The sequence below is a fragment of the Canis lupus genome, chromosome 16 (assembly GCF_003254725.2).
Source record: "Canis lupus dingo isolate Sandy chromosome 16, ASM325472v2, whole genome shotgun sequence".
Lineage (NCBI taxonomy): Eukaryota > Metazoa > Chordata > Mammalia > Carnivora > Canidae > Canis > Canis lupus.
The window spans coordinates 13954105-13980072 of NC_064258.1; the positions used below are offsets into that span (position 1 = coordinate 13954105).

The 25968-nt window shown below is 35.8% G+C and overlaps 1 pseudogene; it reads right to left on the reverse strand.

Moving 5' to 3' along the window:
• Positions 1 to 10565: 10565 nt before the first annotated feature.
• LOC112670493 (U2 spliceosomal RNA) lies at positions 10566 to 10726 on the reverse strand (annotated as a pseudogene).
• Positions 10727 to 25968: the final 15242 nt, after the last annotated feature.

Below are 25968 nucleotides of genomic sequence, written 5' to 3' on the forward strand. Positions count from 1 at the left end.
CTGTGTTCCAACCCATAGGAAAACCCAAAGGAAATACTTTTCTAGGAAATTATCGTTTAGCAAAAATGACCCAGGTAGAAATAGGAAGCATTTTTAAATAAATCACTTTCAAATAAAAGATTGGAAGAGAGATTCTGATTGGGATATCCATGCTATGATAGACTCCCTGCCAGAACTATCTCCTTTTTGTAGAAAGTGAAATTATTTACACAGAATCATGCTGCAATAAAACTCAATGCTCATGTACAGTTAGGATCTTTGAAATGGAACATGTAGGCTTCAGAAACCTGATATCTCTCTGTGCATTAGCCACAGAGATATTTGAATAAAGAGAGCGATTGAGATAACCAAAGTTAAGAGTCTCTCAATTCCCTAGTTTAAGTAAAAAAGCAAAAAAAAAAAAAAAAAAAAAATAAGCTAAGTGTTTCCCTTTCTGGAATTTTCAAGGAAAAAGAGAAAATTAGGAGTATTTACATTTGGAATTAGTGAGAAATTGTTACTTAGGTTGTTTTCTCTAAGAGTTTTATATACATTTTTCTTTTTTTTTTAAGCTAAGTAATATGAAACCCAATTGTTTTAATAAATATTAAAGATTAAATTTTAAGATGAGTTTGCACATTCCTAAAAGTAGTGATTTCCTTTGGACGTAACACAGAAGTATATCAAAACAGAGCATGGATTTGTAGAACTAGAATTTTCTATGTTTTAAGTGAAAGTGGTAGAGAAGGCCAGGACATCCTTCAATTGTGTTTTAATAGGAAAATCATCTTATCTCAGTTGCTACTTTTACAATCCAACTTGTAAATCAGTCATGAAATGCTTGACATTATCACAGCCTGGCTACTAAATCTTCTCTGCCTAGATACTCCTACAGAAGTACCTAGTCTAAAGCCAGTTGGGACTCAATACCAGTCCATACCAGATATGGGTATGAATTTAATACTACTTTGCTCAGGGAGCACTCACCCATCAGAGCTGTTTGCTGCTTTACCTGTGTTGGCCACCTCTGTTTTTCTTATAAATCTGTCTGAGGTAGTTTATTATTTATTTATTTATTTATTATAATGTATAATTATAATTACTTATTATCAATACAGAAAATGTAAGGGAAAACAGGTAACATTTATAATAGTAAAAAAAACTTACAAACTCTCTAGGAATTAACTAAACAGAAATTTGTAGGATTTATTGACAAACCAGACAACAAAAAAATAGCAAAAAATGCTAGAGACGGCTTGATTGCATGTAATAAAATAAATGACTTTGAATGGGAAACCTTACCATTCTAAACCTAAACTTTGAATTCAGATTTATGGGTATATTATCCAATCCTGATCAAAATGTACATAGATTTTGAAGGAAGGCATATTTTGCAAGATGGTCCTAAATATCATAATAAAATTTTTAAAAAATAAAAATAATAAAATTTTTAACAAGAAGAGGGACATACCCAGCCAAGCATTACCATATATTGCTACAATAAATAAAATCATAAGGTATAAGAGAAGACAGGCTAATGGAGCAAATAGAGAAAAATCCATGCACATTATGCGAGGTCCTTCATGACACTTTCCATCTGGAAACATATCTTTCAACTCAGGAAAATTTTCTTGAATCGATTTGTTAATAATTTTAACTTCATATTTTTTCTACTCAGTTTAGAAATGCTCTTAGTCAAATGTTGGATCTCCTGGACTCTTCCTCTAACTTTGTTTTATATTCCCTCTTATTTTCCTCCTCAGCCTTTTCGTCCCCCTCTACTTTCTAGGTGATCTACCTTATTTTTCTTTTCTTTTTATTAATTTTTTTATTATTTATTTATTCATGAGAGACACACAGAGAGAGGCAGAGACACAGGCAGAGGGAGTAGCTGGCTCCATGCAGGGAGCCCAACACAGGACTTGATCCTGGGTCTCCAGGATCAGGCCCTGGGTGGAAGGCGGCACTAAACCGCTGAGCCACCAGGGCTGCCCTCAACCTTATTTTTCATGCCTCCTCTTGACTTTTGGGTGTCTTCTATTTTGTGTTTACTCTTAAAGAGCTGTTATCTTATTTTTCAGTATTCTTCAGTGTTTGAAAAGGCATTTTCTTATTTCATAGTTGCAATATCTTCTTTTGTTGGTCTTCAGATTTGTATTTCTCCTCTTAGATTTGTTTAACCACCTTAACTAAGTGATCAAATTTAACATCATTAGTTATTCTTATTGGAGGACTGATCTAAATTTATATGCTCTTCCAACCTGGTACAGTGAAGACACAAAATAACATCATCTATGGAATAGACTTACTTTCAGGATATACAAGAAAAGGGAAATAAGCTAAATGACATCATGATGAAACAGTCCAATCCAAAATGCAAAATGTTCTATCTACAAGACAACTGATCTGGACTCCTCAAAATAACAAATGTCATGAAAAACAAGACAGAGGGACTGTTCTTTAATAAAAGGTCTGCAGAGACCCAAAACCAAAGTGGAATTTATGAAATCTGATTGCATCATGGAATAAAACAGAAGTATCAGTAAAACTCACTTGCGGACACAATGTGGAAGATCAATGATAGAAAACTAGTCATATTTTTACATGTGAAAATGACATTATATAGGGAAAGCCCCTCTTTTCAAGAGATACATGATGAATTATTTAAGAGCAAGATTTCATGATTCAGCATTTGAGAGAGAGAACACAAATATGGTAAAATATTCATTGCCCTATTCATTTAGCTTTTCTATAGATTTGATACCTAGATAAAGTTGAAGGAAGGTATTCTTTTCCTGCAAAGTCTATTTCTTTTGTTACCTCCTTTTTTCTGTTTTCTGCCTTTTGTGTTTAGAGGATTTCCTCGGATGGTGCTTGTTTGCTCATATTTAAGAGTAGATGATAAACATGCTGATCATGAACTATGAATGTCAATGAAGCTTGCTTACTATGACTGAACTATTGCTCTATCTGTCTGGGCTGGTTTTTTGCGGATGACCATGCTGTTAATATTGTTATATATTTCTTCATAGGCTGGTCAGATTCTCTAGGAGAGAGTTTTTCAATCTCCTATCTGAAAGGTTTAAGCTCAGGTACCTGAGTGCTGGTATAAAAAACAAGCCAGGAATCTTAACATGCCCCAAAGACATCTGTCCCTCATCCCTTTAATGCAGAGAACTTCCAGTTATGCCCTTCAGAGGACAAATCTCAAGGAGGGAAGAGATAGGGGGAGTGATTGAGGGCCTCTAACAGGCCAGCACAAGTCTCTGGCTATGGTTCCATCTTTACTTCTATTAGAAGGTAGCTGGCAGTGTCAATTCCTGAGCCTACCTGGGATCTCCATTGCCAGTGGACAATTGCATTTCCTCATATTTGCTTGATCAGTTACTACTCACCCATCTGCTTTCAACTCCCAAATGTTTGTTGCCTTTACTTCCTTTGCAGTTATTTTTTGTTCTTGTAGATTCCAATGGCTTTTTAAAATCTCTTCACTCTCATCTTGATGGAATTTGGAGGGTAGGCCAAAGTATATATGTGTGTATAACCCAGCATCTGTAGCCAAGATTCCCAAGAATGTATACTGATAAAGAAAAGCATTGAAGGTATGTTGCTATCAAAAATAATATATCTTTTTATTTTCCAAAGCCGCATACAATAATCCCAGTTTTATAAAGTTAAGTTGTATATGCATAGAAAGAGTATTGAAAGGACCTACACCTAAATTAAGGGATTAAAAATCGCTAGCGTAGGACTTCAAGTGAGTTTTTGTTTTACTTCCTTTGCTTATCTCTGTCGTAAATTTTTTACAGAAGACTGATACTAATTTTTTTTAAAAAAATGAAAAAAGCACATAAAAGCTACATCATAACAAATAGCAAATAGGCCATACTTATTGTTGGGTTTCTTGGGAGATGACCAGAATGCCAGAATTCAAAAATTACTAAGAATATGAAATGGAGTTTGAAGAATTTCAAGTAATGTTCCAAATTTTAAGTTTGTTGTTCCTGAATGATAAGTCCCTTCCTCATTAGGGAATGTATGGTATGACTGCAGTAGAGAACAAAACTGCTCATAACTCTGTTCTAAGAATGATTTGCCATTCCTCAACATGTAAACAATGCAAATGTCTAGTCTAACCAGGAAAGCAAACTTACAGTCCGCTCCTTAATAGATAGTGAGCTTTTTGTCTTATGCAAACTAGGGCTTCCAAACTGGGGCTGCCAGGTAGATGAGACAAAAGCAGTGTTGGCTTAAGTCCATCAGGCATAGCTAAATCTGGTTTTGAATATATCTCCATCCATAACGAGTTCAGCAACATACTTGGAAGGAGGAAAGAAGTCATGAGACTCTTATTCAAAAATTTCAAAGGGCTTGATGGCACCCAGTCCTGCTCTCTGATTGTCTGCCAACAAGAGGCTAATCCCAGAGGACACAGCAGTCCTGTTCATTTGCCCTCTCTCCTGAGCAGAGATGGGCAGATAGGACATGCATTTCAGGAATTTGCTACTGTATGTCATTATTACAAATCTACACCAAAATCTGATAATGATACAACACTTAGTGAATTATAAATTTCCAAGAGGAAAGGGTGCCAGGAAATTGAGCTTTCAGATAGCTGGGAACATGTACTGTGTAGACCTGTGTCAAGAACTAGCTTGCTTCATACCTTATTGCCCTTCAGAATTAAAGCCAGATATCCCTTTGGATCTCCACTTTCAGATTATCTGACCTTGAAGGAGGGAGTAAAACTCTGACTCACAGACTTTCCAGTTTAACATCAATTTCCATTTTTCCTATTGATGGCCTGTGCTTTCTGCTGAAGCCTTTTAACTAGGATCTGACTGCTTCTTGCCCCAGATTTTCAGCAAGTTTGTTAATCTTTTAGTTTCTGTTCTCTTACTGTGGTCCCCATTCTAGGCTACCATTTTCCTATACCCTGCAAGTCATGCAGACTTAAATTCATTTCATCTACCTGTTTCTCTTTGCTGCCTTCTCTGAATAAAATTCTAGAGCTGTATTGTCTACTGAACCACAAAAAAGTGACATTCTCTGCCAATGACTTTCTAATCAAGCCCAAGGTCCTAGTTATCTTTGGACATTCCATGTAAAATCCTTACATATAAACTCAGAATGGAGAAAGTGGGATGCTTGGGTGGCTCAGTGGTTGAACATCTACCTTCGTGATCCTGGGGTCCTGGGATCGAGTGTTGCATCAGGCTTCCCAGGGAGCCTGCTTCTCCCTCTGCCTATGTTTCTGCCTCTCTCTCTGTGTCTCTCATGAATAAATAAATAAAATCTTAAAAAAAAAAAAAAGAATGGAGAAAACAAGCATCTCTTTCCAGGGCAAATAATCTGGAGAAGTTCTTGTACTTGGGTTCCCCTGATTGTAGGTCTTTGAATCACTCAGCTTCTAGAGGGTAGTCCTTATCAGCTGTAGCTAAGCTCTCTCAAATTTGGTTAGAATACAGGTCATAAGCTGAACCTCCTGGAGAAGCACTCCACACACATCCTTGAAACCTCAGCTCAATTAAGTTTTCAGATGAGGGGATCCCTGGGTGGCCCAGCGGTTTAGCGCCTGCCTTTGGCCCAGGGCGGGATCCTGGAGATCTGAGATCGAGTCCCACGTCGGGCTCCCGGTGTATGGAGCCTGCTTCTCTCTCTGCCTGTGTCTCTGCCTCTCTCTCTCTCTCTCTCTCTTTCTCTCTCTCTCTCTCTCTCTCTCTGTGACTGTCATAAATAAATTAAAAAATAAAATAAAAATAAAAAGTTTTCAGATGAGGGACGCCTGGGTGGAGCAGTTGGTTGGGCATCCAACTCTTAGTTTTGGCTCAGGTCATGATCTTGGGGTTGTGAGATTGATTCCAAGTTGGGCTCTGTGCTCAGCGTGGAGTCTGCTTGAGATTCTTTCTCCCTCTTCCTCTACCCCTCCCTCTTGTATGCGCACGTCCTGTCTCTCTCTCTCTCAAATAAATAAGTAAATCTTTTTTTAAAAAAAAGTTTCCTGGTGAGCTATTCTCTACAGCTTTGCCTTATGCAGGGCTATGTGGAATCAAGAATACAATGGCTCTAGTTCACTGGGAATAAACATCTATCCTCCCAACATGCTGTCAAGTTAACCATACACCTTATCCCCCTTTTCCCATCCTACCCAATTACCTTCAATCTTTAAAGTGTCCTAATTTGGGTAATAAAGTATACAATAAACTTTTGTTATAGAACCTTATTTTCATTTCTCCATGTAAATATCTAAAGGCTTTGCCTTTGATCATTGAATTTTAACTCTGATGTACTAATTTTGCTATGCCTTAAAAATAAGAAAGATTCATTATTTGAATAAATCAGAAGCTGGGGGGCTCCTGAGTGGCTTATTTGATTAAGCATAAGTCTCTTGATTTCAGCTCAGGTCATAACTCAGGGTCATGAGATCAAGCCCCAAGTAGGACTCCTCGCTGAGTGTGAAACCTACTTAAGATTCTCTCTCTCTCCCTCTCCCTCTGACCTTCCCCCTCCTCCCCATTCTTACTCAGGTACGTGTACACTCTCTCTAAGGAAAAAAAAATTCAGAAGTTGAGATTAGCCTTTAAAATCTGATCTGGAGAATTTGGGTTAATCAACCATTCTGATCAATAGATAATTGTTGGTGCTTATTTCAACATATATTTGAAATATTTCTAATATTCAAAGCAGTTTTCTGAGTACTGGAATGTTCTATAAATCTAAAACACAGGAACACTAATAAGGGGCTAGTACTCAGAACGTTACCAAGTATTTATCAGAATAAAATAAATACTTATTGTACTTATAATTAAAAATGCTCCAAGTGTCAGGAATCTTGTAGACATTATCTTAATTCTCACTACAGATCTGCTAAATAAGGAGTGAATATAAAAAGAGATTGGGTCACCGAAACAATGTGTACACCAGAACATGGTGGAGAGCAGATCCAAACCTAAGTCTCCTTGACATCAAAGCCAGAGATTTTTGATGATTATTAAAAATACTGATTTATAAAAATGTATCAAATAAAGAGATGCAATGATAAAGAAAATTAATTGTTCAGAAGACCTTTTCGTAAAAAGCCACATTCTCCTTTCCCTATGCATCTCTTTCCCAGTTCCATTCTAATAACTAAGTCTTTCCATAGTTTTCTCTGTACTAATTTAATCCTGCATAGATAGATAGGTATGTAGATTTCAATTGTGTACATACTTATTTTACCGAAATGGAAAGATCTCACAGACTATTTTATGTACCTTGCTTTTCTCACTCAACAAATTTTATAGAAGTCACTACAGATCATGTAATGTATGCCACTTCTAATTTCCTTAATATATTTTATACATAAGTGTGCCGACATATATCCAGTAATTCCATTGATGAGCATTTGCTTTGTAACCAGTTCTTGACTACTATGAACAATACTGCTGTAATAATCATTAAATACAGATATTTGGAAATTATTACTTTTATTTTATGAAGTAGATTCAGAAAAGTGGAATTGTTGGATCAAAATACCTCTGTTACTGATGTTAATAGGTATTTCCAGGTAGTCTTCCAAAGAGGCAGTAGCACTTCTTCTTTATTTCATCAGTGAATGAAATTACATATGCTCATACTTGCTGGAAATATGTCTTAAAGATTTATATGTATATGTTTGCTAGTATAGTATGTGCAAAATAATATGTTATTTTTTTATATTTTAGAGCTTTATTCTGTTATATTGTTTTGTAATTTAAAACAATGTGTCTGTTTTAAATATGTACTAATATAAATAAATTATATTATTTTATAATTATTTTGGGGAGGTTCTTTGCTCCTTTCTTATATATATATATATATATATATATATATATATTTATTGAAGTTTGATTTGCCAACATATAGTATAGCACCCAGTGCTCATCCCATCAAGTGCCCTCCTCAGTGCCCATCACCCAGTCACCCAATCCCCTAGCCCATCTCCCCTTCCTATAATCATTTAAGAGTACAGTTTGATCAGTTTGGTAGATGTGTACAGCCATGCATTTACCACAAAAGTGAAGTTCTATCTAGGACCAGCTACATAATTTGTGGGCCCCAGTGTAAAATATAGCCATCTTTGTTCAAATACTAAAAATTTCAAAATGCTGACAGGGTCAGGAGATCAAGGATGAAACCAAAAGCAGAGCCCTTATGAGCATGAGACTGCACAAGCCACACCCATGAAACTGACCTTGCTCCATCACCTCCAAAAATTTACCTTAGTCCCTTTCAGCTAATTTCTGATGACAGCTCTACTTTTTGCCCTTATAGTTTTGACTTTTCTAGAATTTCATAAAAATGGAATCATTTGAGGCACCTGGGTGGTTCAGTCAGTTAAGCATCTGCCTTTGGCTCTGGTCATGAACCCAGGGTCCTGAGATTGAGCCCCAGGTCGGGGTTCCTGATCAGCAGAGGAATCTGCTTCTCCCTCTTCCACTGCCCTGGCTCGTATTCTTTCTTTCTCTCGCTTGCTTTCTCTCTCTCAAATAAATAAATAAAATCTTTTAAAAAATGGAATTATATAGTATATAGTCTTCTGTGTCTGGCTTTGGTTTCATTAATTTCTTCTACTGTTTATCCACTTTCTATTGCATTGATTTCCTTTATGATGTTTATTACTTCTTTTGCTTTCTTCTACCAAACTCTTTAGGTTTAGAATTTCTATACCTTCTTAATGTAGACGCTGAGATCTTTGGGTTTTTGTTTTTATTGTCTTCTAATATAAGCATAGATAGCTTTAAATGTCACTGTAAATACTGCTTTAGCTGGATTTCAGAAAGTTTGATATGTTGTGTTTTCATTTTCATTTAATGGTTCAAGATATTTTCCAATTTCCCTTGTGAATTCTTCTTCTTTGACCTCTGGTCTATTTAGAAAATGTTCTTGCTATTAAAAACTTTCTGTATATTTGTTGATTCTCTAGGTTTCTTTTGTTATTGATTCCTAGTTTATGTTAATTTCCAGAACATGTTGCAAATGTATTTAATCCATTTTAACTTATTGGGACTTCTCTAGCCTAGCATTTATTCTATACTGATTAATATTCTATAGGTCCTTCAATAGGAACGTAATTTACTGTTACTGGGTGTTTGATAGATATGCATTAGGACAACTTGATTGATTGTATTGTTCAAGTTATCTATGTCCTATTTGGCTTTCTCTCTACTTGATGTGTCTGTTATTGGGGGAGGAATATTAAAATTTTCACTGATTGTTGTCAATTTATTTTCTTTTTTCAATCCCATTAGTTTTTGTTTGATCTATTTTTGAACTTTTTGGTAGATGTGTAATGCATGTATAATTGTTATATCATTGGCTATATTGACTCATCTCATTATGGAATGTCCTTTTTTGTCATTAGTAATGTGCCTTTTCTTGAAGTCTATTTTTCTATATTAATATAGCAAATATAGGTCTTTTATGCTTCATGCTTTTATGGTATTTGTCCTTTTACTTTCAAACTATACTATTTTTGATCTGAAGTACATCTTTGATAGATGGTATATAGCTGGGTTTTCCTTTTTTAATTCAGTTGAACAATCTCTTTTTTGATCAGAATATTTAGGCACTTCACATTTAATATTATTAGTCATATTGTTATACCTATATTTATTTCATTTACATCTGCCATTTTGCTATGTATTTGTCTATGTAAAAATCCTAAGTATGTTTAGAAAGGTCACAAGATACAAGATCAGTATAAAAACAAGATGCTCAAATCCATAATATCCAGGGAAATAAAAATATAAAAAGTGACCTTACTTCTGGTGGCTTTATAAAGGTGCTTGATTCTTTTCTGCAAAGAGAAAGCATACACCAAAAAATACATATATATATATATATATATATATATATATATATATACTGAAATTGACCATTGAAGGATACTGGAAAATGGTCAAAGACAGACAACAGTATGAGAAGTGTTTACTCACTTTTAAAAATCAGCAAACTACTGTGTATTAGGCAAAAAGTTGATTTGTGACCTTCTACTCTTAGGGTGTTCTCTTCATCCCCAGCTTGCTGAAGGTGGCAGATTCAGTTCATGGCTCATGGCAGTAGAGCTGTTAATGTAAGGGGGCAGATTTTAGAAGCTGAGATAACAGATACTCCATATTTCTAGCTGGCTGATAAGTTATGTGCTCATGTAAGAGATGCCATGGGGGGGAAAAAAGAGATGCCATGGAGCCTGAAGAATGCCTGAAAGTCTAAGGAATTTTACATACTTTCCACATCTTTGGGGTTTTTTAAAATATTTTTTTTATTGAAGTGCAATTTGTCATCATATAGTATGACACCCAGTGCTCATCCCGTCAAGTGTCCTCCTTAGTGCCTGTCACCCATTTACCCTATCCCCCGTACGTTTTTTAATCTATTTCTTACCAGGCAGCAGAGATAGATACTGTGGTAGCTTCAGGTATCTGAGCTATAAAGTCACAATATGCAAAGGAAAAAAAGCAAGAATTAGATAGTTGCATGTGGCACATAAGACAAATATCACAACTGAATTAAGTCAAGTTAATTGCCTGTTATCACAGCATAAAAAAAAAACCCACAAACCTTCAGAAAAATAAAGCAATCCTTAGAGTAAATGCAATGTATTACATACCTTAACTTGCTTTCAACCAAAACTTACTAGAAGTGCAAAGAAACAGGGATTTATGACCTATTAAACTGATAAGAACAGATACTACACTTGATCTTAGCCAAAAGGCCGAGAAGCGATGATTTATGACCTATTAATTAGGCTTGGAGACTCTGCATTCCTCATAACATAAGGAAGTAATATTTTCTTCAATTACTTGAAAGGAAATCATTAACTGTTTTTTAGTTCTCTTTTGTTCCCTAAATTATTTCTGATTCCTTCCAGTACCTTTTTTTTTCTTCACTTAGCTTAGTCTTTCTATTCCATATTTCTGGCTTTACTCCAACATCCAGCATTCTTTGATCGACCATTTATGTTCAAGAATGAGGCAATGAACACTGACTATGAGCTCTCAAATGGTGATGCTGCCCTTTCAACACTACCCCACCATCCTGTAATCTGTATTTATTGATACCTAAGTTCATAAGTATCTTTCTGGACTTCAGATTCATGGTGATAATGGTCAGTGCTATCATCTGAATCATTGTGTCCTCCCCAAATTCACATATTGGAATCCTAACGTCCAATGACGGTGTTAACATGTGGGGCCTTTGGGAAGTAACTAGGAGGTAATTAGAGCACTCATAAATGAGGTTAGTACCCTCATACAAAAAGGCCCAAGAATGCTTATTTGCCCTTCCTAGCAGGAACAGAAGCAGAACAGAGCAGGAAGTGTGTAGTATGTAACTCAGAAGCAGGCCTTTACCATAACTGGACTGTACTGGCACCGTCCGTGATCGTGGACATTCAGCCTCCAGAACTGGAGAAATAAATTTCTGTCGTTTATAAGCCACCCAGTCTATGATATTTTCTATAGTAACTTGAATGGTCTAAGACAGTTAGATAATACTTAAATGATGACCGGAGCTGGGAATTTTTTTTCTAGATTTTCAGATAACAGAGAAATTATAATGTTAAAGATCATGAACTCTCAAATCTATAATAGATTGTCAGAGATAATTTTTTTCCATCCTGCAGCTTTTGGGCAGTCATTTTAGAAAGATAAAATTTTGTTCTCTTCTGAGAGACACCTATTTTAAGAATTAGTAGGAATAAATGGATTTTACCTACAAAAGGTTATTTTTTAATGGCTAAACTAGAATAATATAAGGTATTAAGACTATGTATATTTTATCAGTCTTGAAAAAGAAATTATAACTTCCAATATCTAAACCAATTATTTTTTTCTGAATGTAGCTCTTGACACTTTCTGCAGTATATGCATGTGTGTTTAATATAGTTGCACTTTTAAAATGGAAGAACAATCTAAGAGAATGATTCTCCAAAAATGTTTTGCAGAAAAGTAATCCCAGGAGATGATCCTTGAAAGAAAGAGTTCCCAAGCAATTTACTTGTTTTTCTCTTGGGACTCACAATGCATACTAACACACTCTACTTAGCTGTCAGTAAACAAACTTGTATCGCTTTTAAAGTCCTTTCCAAATGGTTTGCCATAATAATCATTTTCAAATGAAAACACATGAATATGTTTTAGGGCCTTAATATTGAATAGAATTTTTGAAATTCAGATCTAAGCTCATACTGTGTCCTAGTAATCCAGAAATCTATGGAAACATGAACAAGGCACAGTTATTAATTGTAGTTTATTTTGCCAAACAGAAATTTTCAAGATTTAGGTTGTTTGAGTCAAAGCATATGGGAAAGGATTATCAAAGGTTTGAGCCAAAGCTTTTTGTACTCAGACCCTTAATGACTCAGGCCCTTACTCCCATCCTTGAAAAGAATAGAACTCTCTTAAGTAATATTTTTAAATTCTCAAAAGAAAGCAATTTTTATTTATTTAATTATTTCTTTGAGAGAGCAGAGTGTGCGAGAACCCAAGTGGGGCCGGGGGAGAGGCAGAGGGAGAGGGAGAAGCAGGCTCCCTGCTGAGCGGGGCGCCCAGTGTGGGGCCAGATCCCAGAGTACTGGGATCCTGAGCTGAAGGCAGACACTTAACTAGCTGAGCCACCCAGGCGCCCCAAGAAAACAATTTCTTGCCAAAATATATAAGCAAATGGACCTTTATTTCTTTAGGAGATAAATATTTTGATGTCAAAATATCTGCCTAAAATTTAGCTGTTTTATAAATAATAGACATCTTTTGTTTCAAAAAAAGTCTCTGAATAAACATGTCTAAAAAATGATAAAGGTGAAAAGTACTCTAGTGAGATATATAGCAGTGAACAGGACAGTTGGAAAAAGTTCTTGTTAGAATAGATACTGCTGCAATTCTAGTGTTAGTAGTATAGAAAGTCTCTAGAGTTGGAAATAGAATTAAAATCAAAGGGTTCATTGATGTTCACACTTACTTTTAGGCTATAATGCCATTACTTTAAAAAGGATTGCTACTCAGCATTCTAATATTTAAACCTATCAAGGTTGTGCTGGACTGATTAGAGTCAAGTGCCCTCTAGGCTCTTATGGCTCCTAACAGTTCCTGCTTCACCCTAAGTAATGGTTCAACAAAATTATCTAGAGAAAACTTTCAAAATTACAATTCTACACCTCTTGGGAAATGGCCCTAGGAGTCTGAAGGAAAACAATGAGAGTGTTTAGTGTAACTTGATCTAATTTCAGAAATCCTCTTCTGTTAAAACGCTTCCAGTATTTGGCAACCTGCCCTCTTAAGTAATATGATTTTAATGCTTTCTCCTAATTTGCAGAGTGTGGGTTCCACAGCTGCCATTCTGGTGGCGTCTTCCGGGATGCCTATCCTTAAATGCCAGATTCTTAGACTACTGCAGTAGATTGTTCTGTGCCTTTATGGTGTCATTGGGGATTACACTTGTGCTTCTCTGAAGACAAAAGGAATGTAATAGCTGTGCTGACGACTACCTAGTCTCACCTTCAAGAAATCTTCTGCTAGTCCTTCTGCCAGAATGGAGTTTAAATTTAAGTTCATTCCTCTTTTCTATTTTATCCTGTTGTAACTTATGAACTCCATTTTTCTTTTGTGCTGATTATGAAGCAGTTAGTATCCTCATTAGACCTAGAGCATTCTTGAATATGGAACCTGGCTCTCTATTTATTTTACATCTTTCAGAGCACAGAATAGAAAAATAACAAATTCTGATTAACTGACATAGCGTTACAATTAGTCCAGTTCCATAAATGGCTCCATTAATGGAAGATTACATAGGAACCATAAGATTAGAAAGATTTAAGATCATATTTTAAATGAAAATATTCCTGAAAAGATTCATCTCAACTAATCTGGAACATCAAATTATATTCCAAGAGCACTACGGAATTCAACTCAGTAAGGAAGACTTCTAGAAAATCCTTATGAAAAGTAATCAAGGCCCTCTGTTTCATTTTGATTATTTCATATTGTCATTTATCAGGATTCTGTTAAAGCAAAACTCAACTTTTCACTGTAACTGGAAAAAAGTCGAAAAAAAAAGGACTAGAGATGGATTGTTCCTTCTGATAATAGCATAATGAGATTAGAAATTTTCTTCTTCTTGTTTTGTTTTTAATGAGAGCATTTTGATTCTGGACTAAAAGATGCTTCATGACACTAATTGTCTTCTCCGCATGAGAAGATGAATCACTTTCATGAGAGAAAATGTGTGTGTGTATGTGTGGGGGTAATCTTTTCTGCTTGTCATGCCACAGTAAAGACTTTAAAACCATAGATAAAGTCCTGGAAGCAATTCCAATAAATAATTAGAAAGTGCCCATGTTTATCCTTCAGGGGACAAGGATTTCCAGAGCACCTAGAGACTGTAGATCAAGTTGAATTAAAAATCTGATATTTTAAAAAATTCTTCCGTGTTTTCAGAGTCTTATATTTCCAAGTTCGAAGTTCTCTCCGGGAAGTGACTGAGGGTTTAAGTTCTATTTCATACATTTTGCACTTTTTGCATGTCCCTTCACTCTTTGAAGACAGTTTGGGTGTTTGCAGGCTTTTTTGAGTTTCATCAGCAGATGTACACACCTCCATCTCATAATTACACAGATCTATGTAAATGCTTTCAACCGGCATTTCAAATCACATTATAGTAATTCAGCTTTCCCTGAACAACTGAAACAAAGATCACTGAATGACACATAAGCACTTCATCACAGTTGCTAATTGTCAGACACCAAGAAGAATGGCGTTTTGTCTTTGGACGTCTTGTTTTCCTAAAAGCTTATATGTTACATTCCCACTTAATCTGTTTTCCATGTGGTGTCAGTAGGAAGAGGGAAAGAGATGGGCACAGTGGCTCTAGAGGAAGAACTAAGCACTTCTACTTTCTGTCATCCTTACCTTCAAATTGCTATGGGTATATGATGAAGGTCTCTGATAGCACAGTTACTCTGGACCTGAAGGTTGCACTAGGCTTACCCTTATTTGGTTTCCTTTTTCTCTGAAGTCCTTCTGTTGTTACTATGGTGGGACTTAATGTTCATGATTTAGTATCAATTTCTGATATTGAGTTCTACTCCCTGTTGGCGTGTAAGCTGCAAATGCTGCCATGACTAAAACTAACCCATATCTAAATCTGACAAGCCTCTTATGAAAGCCCTAACTAGAAACAGCTGCTGTTTGTTGAACACTTTAGGCTTTTGAAACAAACAAACAAAAAAGGGATAAATGATTTAAAAACCTAATCACTAAAATGTGGAGCTCTTGAGAGTTGATATAAGAGGTGGAGTAAATATCTCAGCTGTCAGCTGCTGGGTGCTCCAGAAATTTGATGATGCCTGTCAACTTTGAGAACCACTAAAAGGGCTAAAGAAGGTCATTCACATAAACAATATTTTCTGGAGCTATATGATTATCATTTTCAAATAAAGATAGTAGACAGCATCCACGGTGTCTGGCAAAAAAAACCCACACAGGTCATGATATCTTTATCAAACCAATAATGAAAACAAAAAGCCAAGATCATAAAAATGTCCAGGTACCAAATACCAGTTTAATAAACAGAATTTGTGTGTCATCATTACAATTATTTTTACCTTAATATGTAGATTCTGAGAACCTTTATGGTTCTTTAATAGGCAGGATTTAGATATGAATGCTGGGGAACGGTGCGGGACACAAAACTCAAAAACAAACAGACAAACAAAAAAAACCTCACCCCTGTGACATTCCCAAAATAACAATAACAATACTACTCAGATGTTGGCTTCTAAAGACCATATTCCAATAAAAGAAACCAGAGATTTTTGGGGGAATTGAAGATTGTAGGGCTGGAGCATAGGGAATACAAAATGAGTCTAGAAAGTCATGTAATGCCAGAAAGTAAGAAAATGCCCAAGCAAAACAAACAAAAATGGAATATGTCAAATTGACACAGGAGCCAACTCCAAAGTGTCACCAATGACCCAAAATGAAACAATCTGAGCAACAAAATAAATAATAGCATTAAATCCCCCAAACTAAAAAAAAAACTAATATATATATATATTGATGAATCCATACTGATAAAAATAAACAACTAAAGAAATAAATGATAGAGAAGGAACAAACCGTCCTTATGGAAGATTTCCAAATATAGTTAATTTTCTGCCTCTTGAGTGTGAACTAGACTTAGTGAGTCAATTAATTCCAGAGAACAGAGTGCAAGAAGGAACAAATAATAACTTCAGGGTAGAGAAACCTAACCAACACCACCTTAACCAAGCCATCAAGTTAACATAACCAGTGATAAATCATGTTATCATATACACTGTGATCTGGGGCAGTGAGAGGAAAGCTCACCTCTGTGGTTTTCTTCTCCCAAATCCATAGCCCTGGTCCAGTCATGAGGGGACCTCAAGCAAATAAACATTGAGAGTGTTCTATCAAACACTTTACAAGCGCTTTTCAAAAGCGCCAAAGTCATACAAAACAAGAAAAGACAGAAACTCATAGGCGAGACTAAGAAGATGTGTTGATGAAATGCAAAATGGTTTCCTGGATTCTAGCCTGGATTGGAAAAGGGACATTAGTGGAAAAATTGGGGAAGCCCAGATTAAGATCGTAATTTAATTAATAGTATATGAAAACATTATTATTGAGATAGGAGTTTTGATAAACATATTATGATTAGAAGGGCGGGGGGTGGGAGTGAATGGGTGACGGGCACTGGGGGTTATTCTGTATGTTAGTAAATTGAACACCAATAAAAAATAAATTTTTAAAAAAAGAAAAAAAAACATATTATGATTAAATAAGATGTTAACATTAGGGGAATCTGAGAAGGGGATATAGAATGTCTCTGTATTATTTCTGTAACTTTCTGTTAATCTAAAATTATTCCAAAATAAAAAGTTACAAACAACCTTAAGATAGTATTCTTTCTTATGAAGATAACATTTTTGGTCCCTATGTTGGAATAAATGCTTTCCTCGTGACGTAGAAAAGTACTTGCTCTTGCCAGTAACTTTTATTCCTACCCTCCCAATACACTAGAGGATACATATTCCAAGGACAAGACTGATGTTTATGGTCTGAAAAAGGTTTACAAATGTAAATATGTCTACCAGGACTGAACCAATAACCATAGCTATCAGTTCTCAGCTCTTATTACGCTTCAGGCACCTCGGGTGCTTAAAAAAATAGAGGCTGGGACCACTTTCTCAGAGGTTCAGATTCCATTGTTCTGAGGCAAAACAAAGGCGTCAGTATTATTTTAAGATCTTCACAGGGGATTTTATTTTGTAGCCAGGTTTGAGACCCACTGTATCTAATTGATTGAGGCATGTAGGAATTGGGTTTCCAAAAAGATGAATGGAAAAAAAACAAACAAACCAAAAAACTAGATGTAATCTTAGATGCCTGAAAGAGCCATTGGTTAATTTCAAGGGGGAGAAAAAGCCAAATATGATTATTCTACTAATAGACAAATTATGCATATACCGCAATTACAGGATGGGTATGTGAGGGAGCAGGAATATGAGGATTGCAAATAGAACTGTTCTCACAAATTGATGCTAATTTTTCTACTTGAATGAAATATAAAGACAGGGGAGAGGTGTGTCAGGGCACAGTGCAGGAGATGCGTGAAAATGAGAATCCATCACTTATTTTGCCCAAGGCTCCCTTATTAGCCTCATCCAATCAGGGTATTTGTCTTTCCTTTATGGCTGGAATCCATTCAGATTAGTATTCAAAGATCGCATTGTTATTGGTAAGTGACTTTCATAGCTTATTAGCTACTATGCATACTAATTCAGAGTGAGGGAGAAGTGTTAATGTCAGAAAGAATTTGCACTTAGGTTTTTGCCATTTCCAGCTACCCAACAGTCAAGTGCCTCTGAATATCAAGGACTAGAGAGGAGCTTCTTATCTTGATGAAGTCCCAATAGTTCATTTTTGCTTTTGTTTCTCTGGCCTTCATGGATGTATCTTGCAAGAAGTTGCTGTGGCCGAGTTCAAAAAGGGTGTTGCCTGTGTTCTCCCCTAAGAGGTTTTTTTTTTTTTTTTTTTTTTTTTTTTTTTTTTTTTTTTTATGATAGTCACAGAGAGAGAGAGAGAGGCAGAGACACAGGCAGAGGGAGAAGCAGGCTCCATGCACCAGGAGCCCAACGTGGGACTCGATCCTGGGTCTCCAGGATCACGCCCTGAGCCAAAGGCAGGCGCCAAACCGCTGCACCACCCAGGGATCCCTCCCCTAGGAGTTTGATGGAATCTTGTCTCACATTTAGATCTTTCATCCATTTTGAGTTTATCTTTGTGTACGGTGCAAGAGAGTGGTCTAGTTTCATTCAAGATAAGAAGCTTTTGCACAGCAAAAGAAACAGTCAACAAAATTCAAAGACAACCTACAGAATGGGAGAAGATATTTGCAAATGACCTGTCAGATAAAGGGCTAGTAACCAAGATCTATAAAGAACTCATTCAACTCAACAGCAAAGAAACCAACAATCCAATCATGAAATGGGCAAAGGACATGAACAGAAATCTCACAGAGGAAGACATAGACATGGCCAACAAGCACATAAGATGATGCTCTGCATCACTGGCCATCAGGGAAATACAGATCAAAACCACAATGAGATACCACCTCACACCAGTGAGAATGGGGAAAATTAGTAAGGCAGGAAACCACAAATGTTGGAGAGGATGTGGAGAAAAGGGAACCCTCTTGCACTGTTGGTGGGAATGTGAACTGGTGCAGCCACTCTGGAAAACTGTGTGGAGGTTCCTCAAAGAGTTAAAAATAGACCTGCCCTACGGCCCAGCAATTACACTGTTGGGGATTTACCCCAAATATACATATGCAATGAAACGCTGGGACACCTGCACCCCCGATGTTTCTAGCAGCAATGTCCACAATAGCCAAACTGTGGAAGGAGCCTCGGTGTCCATTGAAAGATGAATGGATAAAGAAGATGTGGTCTATGTATACAATGGAATATTAGCCATTAGAAAAGACAAACACCCACCATTTGCTTCGACGTGGATGGAACTGGAGGGTAGTATGCTGAGTGAAATAAGTCAATCGGAGAAGGACACAGTGTATGTTCTCATTCATTTGGGGAATATAAATAATAGTGAAAGGGAATATAAGGGAAGGGAGAAGAAATGTGTGGGAAATATCAGAAAGGGAGACAGAACATGAGAGACTCCTAACTCTGGGAAACGAACTAGGGGTGGTGGGAGGGATGGAGGGCGGGGGGGTGGGGGTGAATGGGTGACGGGCACTGAGGGGGACTCTTGATGGGATGAGCACTGGGTGTCATTCGGTATGTTGGTAAATTGAACACCAATAAAAAATTAATTTATTAAAAAAAAAAAAAAAGAACATGAGAGACTCCTAACTCTGGGAAACGAACTAGGGGTGGTAGAAGGGGAGGTGGGCGGGGGGTGGGGGTGATTGGGTGACGGACACTGAGGGGGGCACTTGATGGGATGAGCACTGGGTGTTGTTCTATATGTTGGCAAACTGAACACCAATAAAAATTAAATTTATAAAAAAAAAGGACTAGAGAGGAGAGAGAAAGGGGCAGGGTTGGGGAAAGAGGGAAGGAGGGTGTGGGTGGAGGCAGAGAGAGAGAGAGAGAGAGGAAAAATGATCTAGTTTTGGGAGAGGTCAGGTGGAACAGAAATCTCACGTGCAACATTCTGTATTCCTAAGCACATGTAAATCAGCTGTTATAGATTTTTTAATAGAAAGGCAATTTTGCTTTCCTTGTACTTTACAATCCAAAATTTACTCATTTGCTTAACAGGGATTGGGAATCCTTACAGCTCAAAAAGTACATTGGTTTTAACCACTGATTTGGTGACTTAATCCTAGAGCTTGATGACAGGGTATATTTTAAAAAACATATTTTGATTGGCTGCCCTGCATGTATTTTATAGCTATCTGACAAATACTTCTTGAGTGCCTGCTAAGCACTTATTAATTACTATTAATTATTAATTATTATTAATGATATAATATAATAATGATATAATAATAATTATTATTAATTATTAATAAGTGCCAGCCCTTATTCTTAGTTTAGGGAGTTCAGTAATGTGCTGATAGACAGATTGTTTGTTGTCATGGGTTCTGACAATCAGCAGACATTTACATTTATAACCAAAACCAAATAAAACTGAAACATTCAGTTTACATCATGATTATCAGTAATTTCAGAGATACTGTCTAAATGTTTTGCTCTAGGATGACTGTTTCAAATGATCTCTTTCTATATAGTCTTTCTTACAGAATATTCATTAATTTACTCATTCATTTCTTCATTTCTTCATGGATACACAAGCACATGGCTTGTCAAATATTTATGAAGCTTTGTGAGAGCATGGAGTACGCTCTACTTTTCATTCTATCCTAGTGCATGTCACAGTGCCCTATGTATTGTGAAGTACTGAATAGATGTGAAGAAATTGAATATTTACTATATACTGGATTAACAAATATGAAGGCAGGGCCCCAGCTGTTTGGGCCTCTTGCCTTAGGTAACTTTTGTTTGTTTATCTTCTCCCCCATGGTTATTTGTATTTCCCTCCAAGCATATATTTTTTTTCTGCAATATTATCTCCGAGGACTCCTCTAAGAAATTCTCCCAAATCCTGTGAATGGTAAGTATTTTTGAGATTGTTTTAGTGGGAATTTAAAAAATAAACTCTAGTCTTATGAGTCTAACCATCTATTATGGTGTGTTTTGATTAATTATAGGTTTTTTGTGAGATTTTGTTGAAAAATCATGTTTAATCTGGGTTGAAACTAATATTTCAAACATGTATGAAAGGGAGATTAGGAAAAGCCCTGTGCTATAAGAAGTTATCATTTTAATGCCTGGATTTTTCCAGAATATAAAGGTAAAGAGCAATGTCTTTGGCCTTTGATACAGAGGTAAAGGGAAGCAGACAATTAACCTAATTTTAAAACACAGCATCATTGTCCTGATTTTGTTCCTTCAAGAGTACAGCCATTTACAATTAATTTTTAATTATAGCTAAAGAGTTTACTAGCAGACTCTAATGCTTGAAATGCAGGGTTATCCCATTATAGCTGAGGGCATTTACTTGAAAAACCGGAGCAGAATTTTCATCCAGAGAACACTGAAATCTGTAGGCAAAGCTCTCCTTTACAAGTTGCATAGAGTCAGATCCGCATTTAGAATATATGTACAGAGTGTAGAGGACAGAAGGAACTACATATTAACATTGTTTCCATATTTTATAGTAGAATTTTAAGGGAAGCGTTTAACAGTACCAGCTACTTCTCTCTTTGAAATAAACTTCTTCAGATTAACGTCATAGTTCCTTTGAGGAGCAGATCTGCTCCGAAAGGTGTTGAGGCTCATGTATCATTAAATCCAAGCGTAACTGAAATTTTTTGTTAGATATTTTTAGTGGCTCATGCTTCTGAATTCTTGGTGAACACTGAGGGTTGGAGGTTATTTTGCATAAAATTGTATGGTTTTGTTCTTCACAAGGGCGGTAGAGAGGGTACTGACATGAATGGTGTATCCCAGAGTCCATGACATCACTGAAACTGGTGGGTTCTAACTAGCTAGAGTCATAGCATGAATTCACCAGACAAGGGTTGGCAGAGTCATGATGAAGCATGGTGGCAAAGAGCACCTGAAGCGTGGTTGAGTATCTCTGAGCAGCTGGACATTGCAGGCAGGCCATGTCTCCCTAAATGTCTTTGGTTGGTACACTTGACCACCCTCCCTTCTAGCCAGAAAAGAAGGAACTCCAAGAAGGCAGCTGGGTACAGTCCCTTGATTCAGGGCTTACGTTCTGAAGTGCCCTTTCTATGGAGTAGTTCATTCATACAGCGAATGAATTTGTGGTGACTACATATCATAGGAAACAGAGATAAATCCTAAGGCTCTCTCATGACACCCCTCATTGCCTTCAGGGATGCTATTACAGTAATCCAGAATAGTGATCTTATTTTCTCAAAGATTCAGGGAAAATGAGAACCTACCATTTATTTAAACAAGGATCACATGGTCTTGAAATAAGGGGATTTTTCATTCTGAAAAGAGAGATAATGTTGGCCAGTAATTCCCTACTATTTTAACTTTGTGTTCTTTCCTTCTTTGCTTCCTTCCTTAATTTATTCTTTCTTTCATTACTTTCTTTCCAGGAATGAATAAACGAATGCGTTTATCAATCCTTTCTCTCTCCCCTATTTCTTTCTACGTACCTTCTTTTATCTTTCATTTCGTACAAATAAGAGAGAGACAGGAAGAGAACGGCAGCTTTGATCCTTCATAAACTTTATGTGGCTCATCTCTGTCTCCCACAAGGCTTGCCTCTGCTTGTGTATATCTGTGAGATATGAACCCTTATAATACATTCTCCATCGCTTAAGCTAGCTCGAGGGGGTTTCTCTTTCTTGAAACTAAATAATAACCTATAACTCAGAGGATATTCCATTCTGCAACCTGTTTCTAGTTTCTCATGCAACCAGTTGAACAATTTTCCATTTCAAGGAAACTCCTCTGGGCTTTAATGGGATAGTACCCCCTTTTATGCATGCATCATGATTGCTTTTCATTAGTGTTTTGTATGATTTAAAATTTTAAATATGGAAATGTGTTCCCAAGAAACACAAGGAAAATACTAAAAGGAGCAAAGAAAATAAAATGCAATCACAATTCAACCACCCAGTGCCCATTATTAACGCGTTGGTATATTTCCACTCCAATTATTCTTGTTATTGTTTGTTTCATGGTTTTAGTCCCCACAAGTAATACATTTTCTCTCTTTAAAATTTTAAGCTGCTATCATTAGAGTCCCCATTAAGCCACTCTCAATCCTGATTTTTTAGTCATTAGAACGAGGCAGTTTTGTTGTGTAATGTTCCAGAATGATTCCCATACATTTGTATTCATATACAGTGAAAATTGTAAAATATCATTTTGTCTGTGTGCATAACATAATTGTAGATATGTTTTATTCTATGTATATCATTTCACAACTTGCTTTTTCATATATATTTATGTCGTTCATTTCTTTAAATAGTTGCATAACAATTCATACATAGTAAATTTTGCCCTCCCTATTGTTAGATATTTAAATTTTTAGCAGTTTTCTCAATTACAAGTAACACAGCAATACAATTTCTTGCACATATACATATACTCTGGGTTCTAATCCTTGGTGTTTTATATTTGTTGCAAATATATTCCTCCAAACCAGGGCTTGTCTCAACTTTTCCTTTGTGTGGCTTGCCTTCTAGTCTTTCTGCTTATACTTAAGTAGAAAGTTTAAGTTTTTAGTACTTGTTTAAAAAATCTTTTACTACCCTAATATTATCATAAGGATATTCTATATTTTTTCTACCAAAATTTTATGTTGTTTTTATTATTTAAATGTGTAATCCACTGGGATTTTTTTTTATGGTGGAAGGAACCAATTTTTCCCCATACCTTGTTAATTACTTCCTGAATAATCTGTCCTTTCACTTATGATTTGATATACCTTTACTATCATTTTATATGTGTGTGTATATATATATATACCTATGTGTGTCACACACATTTATATGGATCTGTTTCTGAATTCTCAACTAAAGTCCTTTCTTATACATGTACCACAATGTTTTAATCAGTCTGACTTTCATATAGTAAGTCTTGATATTAGGTAAAGCATGTGTGACAGGGAATGCCAGTTACTCATCAGTCTAAATCCTATTCCTACAGACAGTAAAAACTAAATTTCCAAGTCCCTCTTGGAATTTGATTTTGGTCACTTAAACTACTTTGAGTCAATGGACTGTGGAGATTGTAACAAAATCTCAAGATGATTCTTCTGCATTAGGATTTGAGGAATACTGGTATACCCTTTTAAAGATCTGTCTAAATTCTCTTGCCAGATCCTTGACTCTCTCTTTCTGACTGCCATCCTTATGACAGAAATTTTATGATTTCTGAATTGGTGACATGACAAATTAGAAAGAATTTGCATACTTGAGTCACTATTTGGAAATAAGCTGACCAACCTACATTTGCTGTCTTAAGCTACTGAGATTTACAGCAATCAGTGTTATTAATATAGGGATTTGTACCTTGGAGTGCAGGCATCAAACATACATGAGAAATATTAAGGAATCAATACTTAATGGTTATTTTCATTTTTAAAAGTAGGTCTAGAGTCACAAGTTGTTTGTGATATCCAGGAAAAAAATGCTGAACTATTTCCTGCCTTAAGAGTTTCAGAATAAAATATTTTGAAACCAAAGGTACTGAGGCTCTTAAACGTCTCTTCTTTCTCCCTTGCCATCCCTGTCCCCACCAACAGCCCAAGGAAGCCACTAACCAACATTCTATCACCAAAAATGTATTTTGTCTTTTGGATTATTTCAAATAAATGAAAATAATTCTTTCAACTCTTGTGTGTAGCTTTTTTAACTGAGTAAAATGTTTTGAGACTCATCCAACTAATTGAGCATATTGATGATTTGTCCACCCCCCTTTTTTTGGTTCTAATATAAATATTGTTGAATATACTACAACTGGTTTATCATTTACCTGTCTAGAGAAGTTTGGGTTGCTTCCACTTTGGGCTATTATTATCAAAGATGCTGTGAATATTTGGGTACAAGTCTTTGTTTGAATATATGGTTTTATTTCACTTGGGTAAATATCTAGGAATTGGATTCCTGGATTGTATGGTCAGTAGTATATGGTCAACTTTGTAAGAATCTGCCCAACTTTTTTCCATAAAGGGTATGACATTTTGCATTGCCACCAGCAATTTGTGAGTTTTGAGAGCAGCATTTCTTCAACAAAACTTGACCTCGTCAGTCTTTTTAATTAAGATCATTCTGTGTGCATATCACGTTTTGTTATGGTTGTAACTTGCATTTGTATAATGACTAAAAGTTTTAAGCATCTTTTGTGTGTTATCTATTTGTATCTTTTTTATCATTTAACATCTGTGTAAGTCTTTGTCCAAATTTTTGTTTTTATTAAGTATACGTATTCTCCTTATTGACAATAGTTGCAAAAATTATATATACTTGTTACAAATCAGATAAAACTATAATGGATATTTTCTCCCAGTCTCCCAGCTCTCTCAGCTCATTTTCTTAACAATGCTTCTGTAAATTCAAGAGTTTTAATTTTGTTGAAATCTAATATGACATTAATGATTTGTGCTTTTGGCTTAATATTTGTTCATCTCAAAGTAGCAAAGATTTCCTTACTATATTTAGTCTAGAAATGTGATAGTTTTAGACTTTACATGTATGTTCATGATCTGTTTGAGTACTTTTTCTATATGGGGTACATGTCACATAATGTTCTAATAATATTTTTGCCTTATGGATATCCAGTATTTCTAGCATGATTTGTTGAAAATACAATTTTTCCCCATTGCAAACTTTATGTGAAACCAATCAAAATATATGAAAGAGTTTACTCTTGAGAGAGCAATTCTCTTTTATTGATCTATAGATCTTGATTATTTTAGTTTTATTGTAAATCTTGAACTCAAGCATAATTCTCCAACTTCATTCTTAAAAAGAAAAAAAAAGATTTATTTATTTATTTGAAGAGAGCACAAGCAGGGTGAGGGGCAGAAAGAGAAGCAGACTCCCCACTGAGCCAGGAGCCCATGTGGGGCTTGATCTAGGACACTGGATCATGACCCAAGCCGAATGCCGATGCTTAATAACTGAGCCACCCAGGTACCCTTCCCACTTCATTCTTTTTAGCATTTTTAACCTATCCTTTGTCCTTTGAATTTATATATAAATGTCGTAATAATCTTGTCAATTTCCATAAAAATTCTGCTGAGTTTTAAAATTGGAATTGTATTAAATTATGTTTCGGTTCCACATGTTCACAGTCCTTTAAAATTCTGACAAATTGTCAGATCTATAGACTTGATCACTCTCATATTCGATTCCTTTGGTAATACTATAGGTATT